Here is a 19731-nt window from a genome sequence, read left to right on the forward strand (position 1 = left end):
TTACATTTATTTAAATCCGAAGGTGCCCTCTTCTCAAGCAAGCTTACGTTGTTAGTCTGCAAAAATCAAAGATATCAAAAGCAGAAATGATGAGTTCTCCAACAAGTTACATGGATGAAAATAATATATGTATATATACACGCATTATACTCGTGACAAAATATAAGAAAACACACCAACCTTGAGGAGCGAAGAGGTTCTGAGCCTGAGGGAGCGATCACACACGAGACAAGTAGTTGGTGGAGAAACCTGCATTCATGATTACATACTTACGTGAAATTTACACAATATACTAATGAAGCTATATATCGAAGGAGTAGATATATAAAACAAAAAAATTATATATGTAGGAGTTGAAATGTTGTACTACAAAGAGAATCTCAACAGCTACACAGATGGAGAAATATGTACATATATTTTATGGTGGTCAAAGAGATGCTTTCCGTTGGTTTTTTTTTGTTAGACAGTTTTCGTTTTCATTTTGCAGGGAAAACGACCCACCCTATATCTGATACAATATTTTATGGTGTGCGTGTAGGAATCAATAAATATAGAAATGTTGACTCATCATTATATTTACTTACAGAGTTTGTTTTCGTTTTCAAGCTCTGTTTAAAAAATGTGGACTCAGACAGAAATGGAAATATCTATATATGTATATATATAGTTGGGGAGTTTTTTTGGGTTAGACAATAAAATCTATTCTCATCATTATATTTACTTACAGTACGTACGTACACATATATTACATTAATTATACATATATATATATGCAGTTTGAAGCTTTGACAGAAAGATCTCGAACCAGCTACATATAAAACAAAAAAATTATATATGTATGAGTGGAATTGTTGTACTAGAGAATCTCAACAACTACACAGTACATCAAAAGCCGTCTCACTTTCTGTTTCTATAGAAATGTGGCGAACAGAAGAGTAATTGTTTTTACTCAGACAGAAATAGAGAAATATCTATATGTACATATATATATAGCTAGAGAGAGTCAAAGGATGTACATATGGTGGTCAAAGGAGATTTGGTATGTTGTTTTTTTTTTTTGTTAGACAATGAAATCTCTTCTCATCATTATATTTACTTACAGAGTTTCGTTTTCGTTTCCAAGCTCTGCCATTAAAACTGAAAGAAATGTGGACTCAGACAGAAATTGAGAAATATATATATATACATGTACATATATAGCTAGAGAAAGTTCGTTGCGTTAGTTTTTTTAATATAATAAATTTAAATGAATATGAAATCCGAAAAATCATATATATATATATATATTCGAAATAAAAGTTCACCTGGCCTCGTTTGGGTTCATTACTTAATTCTATACTCTTAGTTAGCCTTAACTTTAATAATTTATCTTATCTTTTAATTGAACTCAAAGCTTTAAATTAATATGTATTATGTTTTAGGTTTTTATATCTAATGCTGTTAATCAGTTTTGTCATTTGAGTTTATATATATCTAAAAAATTGAACAAAAAAAAAAAAAGTGGTCAAGGATTTATATATATATAAGAATAAAACTTCACCAATATATATGTACATGCTAGGTGTAAAATTAAGTACTCTTTTTGCTTGGTATAAAATTAAGTACTCATGTTTGCCAAACAAGTACATGTTTGCTTGGTATAAATGAATTTAGGACCTGACGAAGAAAAAGAAAAGACTTAAGATTAGTACATGTGTTTGCCAAACAAGTACATGACAACTCCTATTTTTTTTCTTTCCCTGTTTTATGATCTTGACAAAAACACCTTTTTTTTTTTAATAAACTTTATAAATAAATACCATTATTTATGTTTAGATAAGATAGATATTCAATAAACTTTTTTCTTCTTTCCTTATTAGGGAACTAGCTACAACAAATAAATTATACTCTTCATGCAATTAATAATATTATTTTTTAGTGGTACTAATTTGTTACATACATATAAACATTGTTGATTTGGCTGTACGGACAACAAAGGCCCAGCAAATAAAGCCGGTTTTCTCTTTTCCTTCTTCTTTTCAATTTTCAAAGCAATTATTTTCTATAATAATGGGATTGTAGGAATAGAAAGAAGTGCAAACTTACATTATATAAATATATAGAGAGAGAGAAATGAATTTTTGTTCCTGGAAACTTAAAAATATTGATAGAAATATAAAGATTTTAGAGTTGATATTTTGAGGGATTACTTGGAAAAAAATAATTAATTTAAAATTTGACTCTACTTAAGTTTTGAGTGTATTCAATTATATATTTAAGCAAAATTAGAAAATGAGTTTACATTATTTTGGATCATATATTTGGACTGTGTATTTGACAAATTATTTTTTAGATCTTCTATTTTGTAAAATAGTTCAAATAGACTCCTAAAGCCAATTTTGATTAAAGTTTTTTGAACTAAAATCACAAATAATTCATCAAACTAACAACTCAAAACAAAAACACAATCATTCTGTCTAAGAACTGTATTGTTATATTCAATTTTTTGTTCATCAAAATCAAGTTAAGAGCCTATTATAATAATTTTACAAAATATATAGTCTAAAAAGTAATTTGTCAAAATACAATATTTAAACATGAGACAAAACACATATTCCAAAAAATATATATAAATCCTTAGAAAATTGATCAAGGAAGTAAGAGTATTTTTATATATTTTTTCTCTTTGCTATATAAAAATAAAAGTACTCACAAAAAATAAGTAATTTTAGGTTAGTCCGTGTTGGCCAAGAAAGGGTTTGTGCTTTTTTTTTCTTCGGCCTTCTACAAAAAAAAATAGAGCATATCAAGCAATATTTATTTATTTTAATGCCATGGCATACTCATATATTTTCTAAAAAAATGATATTTCTTAGCTTTGTAGTTGATATGTAATTCAAAGTGATGTGTCACTCCCATATTATCCAAAAAAAAAAAAGTTACACATACAAATTTATAATTTGTTTCAACTATATAATTCAAAGACATTTGTTTTTCACTTGATGACCCAAAACGGGTATGTTTTAAATATTTATAACTCGCAAGCGCACGAATCGTATATGGAATATAGTGTTCGTGTAAGCACGAGATCGAACCCAAAGGAGTTGTCTAAAATCGAAAATAAAACTATTTTAAACCAAAATTAATAAATTCTAACCTAGTTCCAAAGATTGATGAGATTTTTGTAACAATAAAAATAAAATAAAAGATAATAATAAAGAAATTAAAGACAATATATATAACATAAATTAATAATAGAAATGAAGATGGTAAAATAAGATTATTAAGGATTTAGAATCCACAAAATATAAGTTCAATAATATTTATAAGTACATTGATTCCCAAGTTTTAGTGATAGTTAAAATAATTCAAACTATCATTTTCTAGATAGATTTATAATTTTAAGCACAAATTACTTATAAAAAGATAAGATTTTTCTTCACTTTTCAAAATTATAATTTCAAAGCATTTAGTGTAAATCAACCTAATGAAATAACAAATAAATCAATAAACATTATTTATAAGGCAAAAGATAATATTTTTGTTCTAAACATGGATGTGTACAATTTAATGACACATCTTACACAAAGAATATTATGTTTATGCACTAATGAAGAACAAAGTGTAAATATGTGCTAACAATCCAAAATACATGATATTTAAGATGAAAGAAAATATTTGAAGAAGAAAATTCATAAACTTTATTGCACAAAATGGGAAATCAACATACAAAATAAATACTATCTAGTTACAAATTGTTTCATCATCACCTTAATAATCTTCAAAAGATTAGAAACACATAACTAGAATAACAAATACAAACTAAAAATTACAAACATAAATAGGAAAATTTGGAGGAGAAACCCCCAAATTTTTCCTCTAAAAATACATAGAAAGTAACCAAAAAGAAGAAGAAGATGAAGAGAATTGAGAGGTTTTGAATGTGTAGAAATTATGGTATAGTAACCTTCTCCAAAATATGACACCAAAATCCCTTATTTATAGCAAAAAATGAGGTATTAAAATAATCAATTTAAATTAATTAAATTGATTAAATTAATTATGATAGGGAAAATATGGGTAAATTATAAGGTGTAATAATGATGTTTTGGGGTAAAATATGTAGAAAGTGAGGTAAAAAATAGTATTTTTGAACATAGAGGACAAATAGTACACTTGAGTAATTTATGGGCTCAAGAAGAACATAGCATGCAAATGGGTGGCTTTGGCAAATGCTAGCTAGCTGGGCAGGAGGAGAGTGCGCTAGGCTGGCTTTGTTGGTGAATAAAGTGGACTGGTGCTCATTTGATGGGGTCTTCGACTGGGCAGTGATGGCATCAGGTGGGAATTAGGCAGCTGAATGGGTGCATCAATGTGTTGGTGCAAGCTGCTGGAGTGGAGTCAACGTGGGAAGGCAGGTGGGCTTCTGGGGGTGGGCCTGGTGTGTTGAAGGAGGCCCAAGTGGCTGTGGAGAAAAATGCCACATCTCAAGATATTTTTTTTCAAATTTGCCACTTGTTTTCCTTTCTTTTATTTATTTTTCAAAGCCAAAAAAAATACAACTTACTCCCTACAAAATAAACAAAAATTAAATCAAATTCAAATATTTTCAATTATAAAATAAATCAAGCTAATTCTTTGAAAATATTAATTATAACTTAATTTATATTTAACACTTAAGCTCAATAATATAACATTTTTTTACCTCAAATTAAACAACAATAATTCAAATAATTAACTACAATATTTACAACAAAATAACTATAAAAACACACAAAATTATATAAAATCAAAATAAGACTAATAAATTCAAAATTACTTAAAAATTTAATAAATTACTTAAAAACTCAAGAATTAAGCAACAATTAGCACATAAAAAGTGGTAAAATAACTCTATTTTGTAGAGTTATCATCACTCAATAATATTATAATAACTGAAATTAATTATACATTAATGTATATAAATGTGTGCCTAATAATATTTCTTAAGTTTATGGTAAGATATAAGTATACAATTTCTTTTTCCTCTAATGCATCACAACTAAAATTATTTCACCCCTTTGGAAAAAAGAAAAAAAAAAAGTCACTAAAGATGCATGTAATAAATAGTATTCAGTTGTAGTGGTATGTGATTTTGTTATAGTGCAACATTGACTATTGACTGAGAACCTTAAGAAAAGTGTTACGCAAACCGCGGAGAAAAGCTACACTTTTCTCTGCGGTTGTAGTAAGCCAACCGCAGAGAAAAGAGACTCGTTCAGAAAGATGCTGGACTTATCAAGAGGTTAAGGATTTGAATGAGAACGTTTTTGAAAACTTTCAAAAATTCACTGAAGGAGGCGATATATCGCCTGGGCCAGTATGGCCGAGGAAATCGTGCGGCGTTTTTTTTCTTTTCCGTGCTGCGATATATCGGCCCCTATAGCTGCGATATATCGGCATACATTGAATATTTAAACACGAAATTACACATTTTTAGAAATTCAGAAACCAAACGACTAACAAGAAACCACCACCTTTACACTCTTCCCCAACCACAACACCAAATACCAAACCGTCCCCACCCAGAAAATCATCCAAACAGAGGCTTCGGAGAAGAAGACCCACCAAATCATCATCATCACCATCGCAAAACGGCGTCGCTATCGACGTGGATATGGCTTCTCTTCTGTCTAGAAAAACGGGTTTTGCAGAAGGTTTCAATTCGTTTCCCGACCTGGAACTCCCTCCGATCATCACCAAACCCAAGAAAAAACAAGAAACAAACCTCACTGGCTTTGAAGTGGTTCCGGTCAAGGAACAGAGTAGGAGTAGTACTCGAGAGTATTGAAAAGCGCAGTGTATTCGACCGCAGAGAAAAGTGGTATGAAAACCGCGGAGAAAAGCCACACTTTTCTCTGCGGTTGTGTTAAAAAAACCACGGAGAAAAGGGTACCTTTATCTGCGGTTGTGTTGAATAAACCGCAGAGAAAGCCATTTTAATAAAAAAAAAATTATTTTTCAATTTCGATTATATATAATTATTTTCAATTCTGATTATATATATATTCAATATTATAACCTAATTTGATAACTAATTTTCAATATTATATATAGGGTTATTACCGGCGAAAATACCCAATGTTTACATGTTGTTCCACTTATACACCCAATCTTTATTTTTCGCGGTGAATATACTCAAACCCACTAAAAGCGTCTCTCCGTTACTATCCACTTGTTAACACCGTTAATGGTGCTTATGTGGCATTGACGTGGCCTGACCGAAATAACATGTCATTGCCACGTGTACAATATAAAATAAAAATTAATTTAAAATTACAAATAATTATAAAATAAATAAATAAATAACTAAAATTAAAAAATAATTTCATAAAAAATGAAACCATTCTTTTCCCTCATCTTCTGAAACCCATCCATCAAAGCAAACATCCTCTCCGCTTTGGCTTTCCTCTCCCCAGTCCCCATCCCCAACGCTGGCTTTCCTCTCCCCAGTCCCCATCGCCGTCGCCATCACCGCCGATTTGGTGGAAGCCGGTTCGCTGGTGGAGGCTCGCACCGGCTTGGCTCCATGAGAAGCGGCGACGTTGCAAAGAATGGAAGGTAGTAGAAATGGCTTGTTTGGAAGCTTTGAAAATGGAGGGAATGAGAGCTTGGATTGATGAGTAATGGTGAATAAAGGAAATGATAAGGCTGACATTACTGAAATGTAAAGAAATTTCACAGAAAAATTAACATGAACAATTATGGGTTTTCGGAGAAAATTATTATCTTCCGATTCCGAGAAGCTTCATTCCATGAATTTGTTGCTTTACATGGCTCCCAGGGCGGCCATGATTTTGCTTCCTTTTACCCTTTACATTGAAGGATCTTGGGGTCTCGGAGTTTATGGAGATGGGTTCAGAGGAGGCGCGGGTTTGGGGAAGGCAATGATTTCTGGGGTGGGCTCTCACGAAGCTTGGGTTCGTGGGGGATAGGCGAGGGGTCCTGGGTACGCTAGGCTTGGAGCTCTGGTGGTTATGGCGACGGAGAATGGTGGTCGGAGGTGGGTACGGCGGCTGCTAAGGTTCCAAGGAGGAAAGAAGATGAGGAAAAAGAAGATGGGGAAAATGATTTCGTTTTTTATGAAATTATTTTTTAATTTTGATTATTTATTTATTTATATAATTTATAATTATTTGTAATTTTAAATTAATTTTTATTTTATATTGTACACGTGGCAATGACATGTTATTTCGGTCAGGCCACGTCAATGCCACATAAGCACCATTAACGGTGTTAACAAGTGGATAGTAACGGAGAGACGCTTTTAGTGGGTTTGGGTATATTCACCGCGAAAAATAAAGATTGGGTGTATAAGTGGAACAACATGTAAACATTGGGTATTTTCGCCGGTAATAACCCTTATATATATATAAATTTCATAAAAAAATATAAAAAATTATGTCAAATACAATACATTTAGTTGTAGTGGTATGTGATTTTGTTATAGTTCAACATTGACTATTGACTGAGAACCTTAAGAAAAGTGTTACGCAAACCGCGGAGAAAAGCTACACTTTTCTCTACGGTTGTAGTAAGCCAACCGCAGAGAAAAGAGACTCGTTCAGAAAGATGCTGGACTTATCAAGAGGTTAAGGATTTGAATGAGAACGTTTTTGAAAACTTTCAAAAATTCACTGAAGGAGGCGATATATCGCCTGGGCCAGTATGGCCGAGGCAATCGTGCGGCATTTTTTTTTTTTTTTTTTTTTCCGTGCTGCGATATATCGGCCCCTATAGCTGCGATATATCGGCATACATTGAATATTTAAACACGAAATTACACATTTTTAGAAATCCAGAAACCAAACGACTAACAAGAAACCACCACAACACCAAATACCAAACCGTCCCCACCCAGAAAATCATCCAAACAGAGGCTTCGGAGAAGAAGACCCAACAAATCATCATCATCACCATCGCAAAACGACGTCGCTATCGACGTGGATAGGGCTTCTCTTCTGTTTAGAAAAACGGGTTTTGCAGAAGGTTTCGATTCGTTTCCCGACCTGGAACTCCCTCCGTTCATCACCAAACCCAAGAAAAAACAAGAAACAAACCTCATTGGCTCTGAAGTGGTTCCGGTCAAGGAACAGAGTAGGAGTAGTACTCGAGAGTATTGAAAAGCGTAGTGTATTCGACCGCAGAGAAAAGTGGTATGAAAACCGCGGAGAAAAGCCACACTTTTCTCTGCGGTTGTGTTGAAAAAACCGCGGAGAAAAGTACCATCTAAGATCATTTAAATAACAAAAAAATAGTTATAAATATAAACAAAATTATTTTCTTAATTGTTAGATCTTTATACTGTTTCTAATCAATATATATGATCATGAGTCTCATACTCATTTATGTCTATAAAAATATGAAAATAACTTTATAATAGATTAGTTTTATTTTTCATTCTAATTTTTTATTTATTTATATTTATATATATAGAAGGTCATCTATTTCGATGACTCAATTGATCATATGCTACATTTACACGGGCCAAAGATTGTGATTACATTTTATAAAAGAAATTAAAAAAATGGTAAATAATACATAGAGTCCCGAAATTTCACTAGTTGTATCAGGTCTCTAACTTCATTTAACAACATTTACTTTTGGCTCACATAGGTCGTAATGTTATATTTTATTAAATAGACCATAATTTATAAGGGTAAAAATAAGATTTTAACCAAAAAAAAAATAAACATAGCACCCACTTTTTCTCTATAAGCCCTTTTTAATTAATTAGCTATTACCAAATATATTATTTTAGTAAATTGACTTAAGTATTTTCTTCAAATATTAAAAAATAATAAAAAAAATATATTTTTTCTATTATACCTCTAAATTATTTAATATATTACTTATATATTAATTAGTTTATTATTTTTAATAAAAATATTTATATACTTTAAATTTTAGAAGCATGAAACTTATTTAGAGTGCTTAAATAATTATGTGTGTAGTAAGGAAAAATGTAATGTTGATCCTGATTTTAGTCAACTGACACGGACGGAGTCAAAATGTTTGATGTGGATGGATGTGTTGGAATGAATATAATGACAAAAACAGTAAAGGATACAAGAAATTATAGTGGTTCGGCCCCAGAAACTGGTAATGACCTACGTCCACTTAAGCTATAATTGATATGAGATCTCAAAGGGGTGATAAAAAATCTAGGGTTCTTCAAGTTTCACAAATCTAAGAGAAATAAACAATACACTCGCTCTAATTCTCTCGTAAGTATGTAATATTAATTAAGCAAAAGCCAAAAATCATTTTCCTTGAGCTATCTTTCTCTATTTATAGGATCAAGGAGGATTACACGAATTAGTCAGCCGTTATCAATCCAATCTTGAACACATATTACGTTCCCAAAATACCCCTAGGCTCATCCCGAGCCGGGTATTTAACCCCGTTGTGACTTTCTAGCTAAACTGCTCCCTAGGACCGTCTCGGATCGTGCATCACAAATATATCACCACTAACACATGGTACCAATCACAATATATACAACTATTACATTTATGCCCTCAATAAGCTAAATTTACAAATATGCCATTAATAACCAAATGGGGCCCACATGCATATTTAATTCACCTAAACATATATTTCTAATCACATAATCACCAAATTCATATACTATCATAATTAAATTAGTTATTGCCTTCGCGACATGCTAATCAAGGCCCTAAGCCTTATTAGCAAATTTAGGACGCTACAATGACCCTGTTTACACACTGCTTTTGCTTCTACCAACCTACCATCTGCGCCTCTTGTAACCAAACTGTAGCCAAATCTCATAGGATCTATAAATAAGGGTGCATAAACATTCACCTTGATTGTGTTCTCCTGAGGTTTCACCCAATGCTCACTCCCGTCCCCGGTAGCAAAGATTCCATAGAGACATCGAAATTTCTATCTTGAGCATTAGACCATTGTTCAAGGCAACGTAAAGCTGATGTAACCAAAGCTACTGCAATTACCCCTTTTTTATTCCAAACTAGATTGTTTCCTGCTCCCCAAATAGCCCAGCAAACAATTGCTATCTTTCCCACTCTGTCATGGTCAAATCTTTGAAGAATATCTTCGAACCAGTCACCAAACACCTTAAAACCATCTACATTCGCATCAATCATTGAGATGCCCCAAACCTCTTGGGTAAAAGAGCAGCTAACAAGGCTATGATATATTGTCTCCACGATCATGTTGCAACAAGGACAATACTGGTCAACAACTGCATGTTTCAAAAGCAATTGTGATTTTGTAGGTAGGCACCCTGTGACCGCTCTCCACAAGAGATTCTTCACTTTGGGAGGCACCTTTAAACGCCAAAGTTGTCTCCAAAAGCCCGAGTGATCCTCCCCTTGGTCACCTTCTTTAGCCCTTTGAATTCCACGATAAGCACTCTTGACAGTATATAGCCCAAACTTCTCTCCCTCCTATCACCAAATGTCATCAATAATATTTGAACTCAAGGGAATACTCAAAATAAGAGAGGCATCCCTATCATCAAATAAATCATTAACTACATCCTCATCCCACTCCCTCCTATCAATTTTCATCAAATTGGACACCACAAACCCTTCCAAAGAAGGGTTAGAATTTCGCACTAGTGGATCTGCTTCATGAGGCAACCATGGTTCACCCAAAATGTTCACTAGCTCCCCCAACCCCACTCTCCACCTAACGCCATTCCTAATGAAATATTGAGTTTCCCAAACGCTCCGCCACACAAAACTCAAATTGGCCCCCAACCTGGCATTAAGAAACGTCCATGTTGGAAAGTATCTAGCTTTGAACACCTTTCCAACCAGCGACTCTGATCTAGTCATAAGCCTCCACACCTGTTTACTCAACATTGCCAAGTTGAAATCTCGCAAGTGTCTAAACCCCATACCTCCCATTGTTTTATGGCTACTCAATCTATCCCAACTTATCCCTTTTTGATTATCAGAAGTCGATTTCCACCAAAATCTACTCATCAACCTCTCCATATCCTTGCACAGCTCTATTGGAAGAAGAAAAACACTCATGGCATATGTTGGTAAGGACTGAGCCACATTTTTAATCAGAATATCCTTGCCCGCCCTAGACAGCAACTTGCCATCCCAGCCAAGCACCCTTTTTTGCATCATTTCCTTCAGAAATTCCAAAATGACTGATTTATTTCTGCCCAAAGTACTAGGCAGCCCCAAATATAAACTATTTGGCCTTGCCTCTTGCATACCCAACAGAGGGCACACATGATCCCGAGTATAAGAGCAAGTATTGGTACTAAAAAACACCGAAGACTTATTGAGATTAACCTTTTGCCCTGACGCTCTCTCAAAACATTGAAGGAGATTTACCACATGTTGAGTTGTACTCATATTCCCCTTACAATACATGTAACTATCATCTACAAATAACATATGAGAAATAACAGGGGCTCCTCTAGCCACACAACAACCCCTAAGCCATCCTTTACGCTCATAAGAACGAATCAACGAAGAAAATCCCTCTGCTCACATGATAAACAGGTACGAGGATAGGGGATCCCCTTGTCTAATTCCTCTTGTTGGAATAATTGGCCCCATCTCCCTCCCTGCATGAGTGACCATGTATCTCTTGACATGACACAACTCATTACCAAATCCACCCATCTTCTAGCAAAACCCATTCTTTCAATTACTGCCCGAAGATACCACCATTCTACTTTGTCATAGGCTTTGCTCATATCCAGTTTAATTGTGATATACCCTTCTTTCCCTTGTCGTTTCTTTCTTTAGATAATGCATAACTTCAAAAGAGACCATAATGTTGTCTGAAATAAATCTCCCTGGAATGAAAGCACTTTGTGTATCTGAAAATATGTGATCCAACACCATCTTTAACCTATTTGCCAACACCTTGGACGTTATCTTGTAAAGAACATTACATGGGCATATGGATCGCAAGTCTCCCATACTAACAAGCTGCTTCTTCTTCGGGATCAACACAATATTGGTTTCATTCAATCTCTCATGAATCAAACCTGAAGAAAAGAAATCCCTTACTGTCTTTACCACATCAGGACCCACTATATGCCAACACTTCTGATAAAACCCCGGACTCATCCCATCAGGACATGGAGACGAATCATGATTCATTTGAAACAGAGCATCTTTGACTTCATTATCATCCACTGGTCTTAGCAACTCTTCATTTTGATCTGGGGTTATAGAAGGGTTAATTCCTGCCATCACCATTTCCCTATTTGCATCAGAAGTCGAGAATAGCTTAGAGAAATAGTCTACCAAAACTTGTTGTAACCCATTATCCCAACCCACCCTCCTACCATCATTGTTATGCAAACTCATTATTTGATTACTCTTTCTCCTAGCACTGGCAGTAGCATAATTTTTTTTATTATTTTTGTAACGCTCTAAACTCCAGGGACCGTTACAGTGCGCATTATAAACAGTGCTAAACTCGTTAACCGAGTCATTTGGCCATAATCGTGTACTAAGTATGATTAATGGTTTAGGATTAAAATTTTTGGTTAAGATATTGTTATATTATTTTAAATAATATAATGTTAGATTAAATAATGTGACATAATGTGATTTGTCACACAAATGTGATTTGTCACACCTTGTAACATATTATTGAGAGTCACAAAATTGGACACATGTATGTGCCCAAATTTGACATATTTTGGAGTTACAAACTTGTAACTCCCAAATATTACCCAATAATGTGTAGATTTGATATTACATATTTTGATTTGAATTTCTTAAAGATATATGTGAAATATGGCTGTTAGAGATGTGATTTTAACTCCCATAATTTGTATGGAAGTTACAAAATCAAGTGGGAATGAATTTGGAACGTTTTGGCAAATTTGGAAAATTGGTTGCTGAAAAAACGACTTAGGCCGCTGCCTATGTTTTTCAGGCTGCGGCCTAAGAGGAAAAAATAGGCTAAAACACACTGTAGGCCGCGGCTCGTGTTTTTCAGGCCGCGGCCTGAGCGGCTGACAACATTTTCCAACTTCGGTTTTTATCCAATTTTGAACGTTTCCAACAGCCAAGTAACTCCCAAATCTCTATTTTAATTCCACAAAACATCCAATTAATCATTGGTAACAGCCATGGGGGTTGGTGGAATTTGAAATTCAAAGGGTGTCTCAAAACTCTATAAATAGGAGCCTAATGCTCACTTGTAAGACATACCATTTTTCATCTACAAAGCACTTGGCTGAAAAATACACATTGAGGCTTGATTATTCCAGAGAGCTATTTCCTAGAGAGATCCCTTAGTGCTTAGTGAATAGGGGGAAATAAGCTTTTGGACAAAGGTCTTGAACCTTGTTCAAGTTGGTGATCCCCACTACTCTACACTTTGGTTGTGTGAGAGTTTGTTTGTGTTTTCATTCTTTTGTTCTTCTTATTTACTTGTATTATTATAGTATTGAGTTTGTAATCTTCTTCTTCTACATCTTTCTAGATACTTGTATTTTTAGCAATTGAGTTGTAATATTTATTTAATCAATTACCTTGTCTATTGTAATTTTTGCATAGAGTTGTATATTGGTTTTTCCACTTTTCCATTGAGCAATTACAAAATATATTCTCTAACAGATATAACATTTACTGTATACATTGGGATTCCAAAAATATAATTAAAGGTTTATTACAACAAAAAAATTACAACCAACCGATCTAAGCGGCAAAACAGGGTTTAACCCTAGTTCTTCTTTAAAACCTCAACCGTGGTGGTCGAGCAGCCGCATATGTACACATCGTCACCTAAGCTCTCCAACTCAAGGATGGTCCAGCTTTCTTTTGCCTTTACCTGCACCATATAGCACCCGTGAGCCGAAGCCCAGCAAGAAAACTCAATATGCTCATGAACAGTAATAACATGTCATCAAATCATAAGACGCATGCTTAGAAAATACAGCCCTATTCAAGCAGGCAAATAAGTTCAAACAATGAGCGAATGACTGATCAAAAAGTCACTAACAGGGGGTATGTACCTTTAAACGAGTGATTAATTATCAAGTCACTAACAAGGGGTCTGTACCTTTAAACGAGTGACTAGTTATCAAGTCACTAATAGGGGGTCTGTACCTTTAAACGAGTGACTAATTATCAAGTCACTAACATGGGATTCCGCTCCCTCAGCCATGTGACAAAACAGTCACCTAGGCCTTTGGCCCTGGCTCTGACTAACTAGTCGTAGACTAGACAAGCGCTTATAATTTTCATTGGCCTTCGGGTCAGTTCAGCATTAATGCTCTTTGAGTCATTCAACGCTGATATTGATTAGATCTAATCTTTTATCAGCTCTGCGTTCATGACACTTATGCCGTTTCTGACTCTTAGGTCAATAATACACGACCAGTGCCGATCCTGAACAGTCAGTGCCACACACACAAGTAAGCAATGCTACCAAACATATATCATATGTCAAATATCCGAATACAGGGCATTCAACATGCTTACTTAACAATTGTTAGCATAATTAGGATCATGCATAAACACTGAGACTCAAGCTCAGATCAATCTCATATTCAATATTTATGGCATGCCCTAATCACATCTTTCTCGTGCATCATATGCATCACATTTAAACATCCAACGTGCATCAAGAATAACCATGCATATCATATACACAGGGTGCAGTTTTCTTACCTCTGGTTCGAGCGATAAATAACAATTGAACGACCCTTGAGAACGATCGATCCTTTGATCCCTTAGCGGTCACCTAGTCATAACCAATTATAACTTCCATTAATGGAAATCAACAATAATAGGGTCTTGACCTAAATCTCACTCCCGGGACCCCGAATTATACCCAAACGGTGAGTAGATTCGATCCCGAGCCTTAAGGATTGAAACCCCGAGCTAAAAACCCTTAAAAATGCCTAAAACGGGAATCTGATGAAACAGGATAGCGCCCCAGCACTACCCACTAGCGCCCCAGCGTTTTTTCCATAACCAAAACGCCCAAAACCACCCTGAGTAGCGCTGTAGCGCCCCTAGTGGGAGCTATGGCGCTACACTCAGCCAAAAAGTGCCCTGAAACTTTCTCCTTCGACTCCTCCATTTCCAACCTGAACCAAAAGCTTCCCAACTTCATTGTAAGTCCCAAATGAACCCAAAAACCATCCCCACATGTCCTAGGCATCACAACCCCAAGAACCCTAGCCAAAAACATCCATTGAAATTTAACTTTCCAACTCACAAACCAGCTGAAAATCAAACGGAAAAACAGAGCAAGAACTAATGTTTTTATGCCTAGAAACTCACCTTAAACTCAGAATCACACCCTCTTCAATGGTAGAGCATAACCCTAGATCATCAAGACTCGGTTCCCTGGCTTGATTCCTCAAAAAGAGCTTGAGAACTCAAAGAGAAAATGAGGGAAAAACCATCGGGAGGAGAAGAAGTGCAATACTCTGTTTTCTACAGCTTTCTACAACCTTAATGGTTAATATATATCCTTTAGGTCAAAACACCATAATGCCCCTAGGCTTAACAAAACTCTTCTTAAGGCCACCAAGGGCAAAATCGTCCTTTCCTGCCTATCTCGTTAATTATAATTAACGCCATCCAATTCCCGTTATTCTCAAAATTCTCAAACACCAATAATTCATTTCCCGTTATCCTTTAATTCCCGGCAACGCTCTAATCATTAAAATCACCCCGAGACTCACCCCGAGCCCCGAACTTAATCCCGTTATGACTAAACCGCTACTTTGCACTCAAGATCGTCTCATGCTGAATGGCTCGAACAAAGCGACATTGTAATGTGGCCTTATCAATTAATCACAAACATGCACCAAAATACACAATTATGCCCTCAACGGGCCAAATTACCAAAATGCCCTTATAGTAAAATGTGGACTCATATGCATGCATTTATCATCACATAATTCACATAAACATGCATATAATCATTTAATAACATAATAAATCAATTATGGCCCTCCCGGCCTCCTAATCAAGGTCCTAAACCTTATTAGGAAATTTGGGGCATTACAATTATCTCTTCCTTACAGAAATTTCGTCCTCGAAATTTATTTGAACTGCCCGGAATAAGAATTCCGCACAATTGATTCTAGTTTCCCAGGTCATTCCCTTGACCTCACTGTTTTTGTAACCTTACCTTAACCCAAGGTATAACTTTGTTCCTCAGAACCTTATTCTTTCTGTTTCATATCTGAACTAGCTATTCTTTACAGGATAACTTAGCCTCAATCTCCAGATTCTCATAACTCAACTCATGAGTTTCTTATTAACCCATGTCCTCAGCATGGAAACACAAAATACACTGTATACAACTAACAATGTCAAAGATAAGGTCGATCCAAAAGCAAACTGACCGATCCTATTCATGATTCAACTGCCAAAATAATCTAGGGCTCAACTTGCCTTTAATTCCTCATCCTTTTTCCATGGTGATACCGTTGAGGAAGATACAATCTTCTACCTGGAACTCCATGTTCCTACTTTTCAATTCAGTAAAACTTTTCCATTTACTCTGAGAAGTGAGCATCTAAGCTCTAACCTCTAATAATCTCAATGGTCCCCTGAACCACCTCAGGATCCAGAATCAATACCTCACTCATCTCATTCCAATGAACGGGTGATAAACATTCTCAAACATACCTCATCTCATAAGGTACCTTTCCAATACTAGATAACTCTCTTTCTCTCTCTGATTTACCATCAGTCTGAGAATAATGACTGTACTGAATTCCATCTATATATTCATCACCTTCCTTAACCCTTCCAAGACTTGGAAGTAACAATAGAGTCTTCATCTGATAAGATAGACCTTGAATTCTCAAAAAGGCGCACTACCTCTCTCACATAGAGATCTGAATACTGATTAGCTATATTACTTGTCCTTCTGATAGAGATTAACTCACTTGAAATACTGGTCCATAATGACCCCAAACCAATTCATACTGACCCACTATCCTGGGCAGCCCCATCACGATGCTTCCTTATTTCCATTATAAAGTACTCAAAGGCTACAATGGCCTTACCAATTTCTGATGCTCTGATTTGACTTGCTAACATGTTAAGAACTTTACCACGTATTCCACTATGTCCCTTTCCATCTCAAGCCACCACTATAAAGCTTTCAAACTCTGGTACACTGACATGATGCTTGGATGAAGAGAATAAAATAGCAGCATGAGATTCATCCAGAATCTCCCAATTAATCTCAGTGTCCATCGGATTCCAAATCTGATCTCTATACCACGATAAATTCATACCTGACACTGCAAAACCCTTAGCTAATCCAGCTAAGACTTTCCACTCAATCTTTCCTATTTGTGGTTCACTTAATTGTTTTCCTTTTGATCCTTTCTGAAATGATAATCTCAAGTATAAAACTGGCCACCTGGCCCACCAGAACTCTACTCTAGTTCTGGTCAGATACTTTATCCAAAATGTTGCATAGGCAGTCGCTTCTCCCTGCTACTAAGGTGTCATAACCACTTACTAACTGATTCTGATCTGCATGAAGACTCATAACTCTTTCACAAAGTACATATAATATCCTTACTAACCAAGGAAACTCTTGCCTACTGAGGCGTTCCTTCAAATATCCGCAGAGAAAACATCACGATACCATCGTCCAAGACAATCACAAATCCCATTCAAATAATCCTTTGCACACTCTGTTCATCTGATTCATAAACACTTAGCATTAAACAAAGTCTCAAAACATACCCAGCACTCCAAGTGCCCTTATTTGATCTAAAAACAATCTTTTGTTTATCCTTCTCCCTAATCTCCAACTGGTAATAACCAGATCAAATATCCACCTTGGAGAATACCATCTTATCCAATAACTGAATCCCTTGGGTCTTACAACTTTGCTGAAGCTGTTCAAACAGTGCCCTAGATCTGATTCCAACCTTGGCACCAATCCAATTGCCATTCTATCTTTTCACATAAAGGAAACCCTGGCAAATCCCCTGGAAGTACATCCAGAAACTCACAGACTAATCCAATCTGTCCTGACCCCACTGGCACAATCTAAGTGGTATCCACCACACTAGCTAAGAGTTCCATGCATCTCTCTGCCATGAAACTCAAGCTCTCAATACAGATGTCATAAGCATACAAAATCCATACACCGTGCCAATTGTCACAAGCTTCCCACTCTCAAACCCAAGAGTTAATATCCTTTCTTTACCATTTAGCATTGCCCTATACTTACTTAACCAATCCATACCCCAGATCATACCAAAGCCAGTCATAACCAGCTTTATCAAAATCCATGATGAGTCCTTTTTATTATAACCCTACTCATCTCTTAAGTTGCCAATACAATATTATTTTCCCATCATAACATAACCATGTGATATGCATATCATCTTTATGTTTCTCTATATGCAACAAACAAAGGAACAACATGGCACCAAAACCAATCAACATAACTCAAAAATCAGAACTAGAAAACTGACATGCCACCCTTGAGGAACTAGTCTCAGTCTCAAATTCTGACTGTATCGGAACGAACACTCGAACTGAAGTCGAGCTGTCCATCCCCTTTTGCTCATCCTCTCTTAGCCTTGGGCAATTATTCACGATATGCCCAACCATGTCACATACGAAACATGCCTTTGCTCGTCATTCTCCCAGATGACGCTTCTTGCACCGAGTGCATATTGGATAATTTTTTTTTCCAACTTTCCTTCTTGTTTGCTCCAATAAGTGGAGGTACCACTATCCGAGCTTCGTGCTCCCAAGCACTCTTATTCTCATTTCTTACGCTCTCAACAGCAAGAGCCTTCTCTACTACCCGAGCATAGGTAGAGATTTCATGCACTGGGGAAACTCTAATGCCCCGAGCGATCCCAGAATTCAATCCCTGAATAAACCTTTCTTTCCGAGCTGCATCTGTGGGTACCATGTCAAAAGCGAACTTGTCCAACCCATCAAATCTATTAATATACTCAGTTACTGTTGCATTTCCCTGAACCAGGTTCATAAACTCATTCATCTTAGCAGGTTTGGCTGCATCATAGTAATATTTTTCATTGAACAGCTGCCTAAATTCTTTCCAATCCATCATAGCTGTGACTCGTGTCTGGGATACTACTTCCCACCACGTCTGGGCATCATCCCGCAATACATATGTAGCACAAATCACCCTATCGTGACCTACCAGCCCCATACTGTCAATAATGGAACTGATCATGCCCATCCATTGCTCAGCTCTAAATGGATCTAGGCCTCCCTCGAAGACTGGAGGGTAAAACTCCTGGAATCTTCCACAGAGAAATTCCCACCTGCTTTCAACCCTAGGCCGAGCCAAAGCTGATGCCACTCCTGGCATAACAAAGGAAGGGGTGTTTCCCGACAGGTTCCGCTGTTGCTTCAGACACCTGATCTCTTCCTCATGCCTCTGCAATCTTAATTGCAAATCTGTGAACATCTGCTGAAAATTCATAGGAGCATATGAATAACTAAAACCATGGCTGTAACTCCCAGCCTCTGTATAACCACCATCTGGCCTCATTATCTGTCTTGGATATAAACTTGTTGATTAAATCTGCAGTCAATAACTTGACCTATTAATCATGATGAGCATATCAAGAGCTTTCCCCACAGAATCAATGATGAGCATTTCAAAGCCAGCAAAAAGTTATATATAAATATATATTATTTATTTTTGGCTATAGCGATTAAAATAAGTAATTTCTCATTTAAATAATTTGAACTTAAATAT

This window comes from Humulus lupulus, chromosome X (assembly GCF_963169125.1).
Source record: "Humulus lupulus chromosome X, drHumLupu1.1, whole genome shotgun sequence".
NCBI lineage: Eukaryota > Viridiplantae > Streptophyta > Magnoliopsida > Rosales > Cannabaceae > Humulus > Humulus lupulus.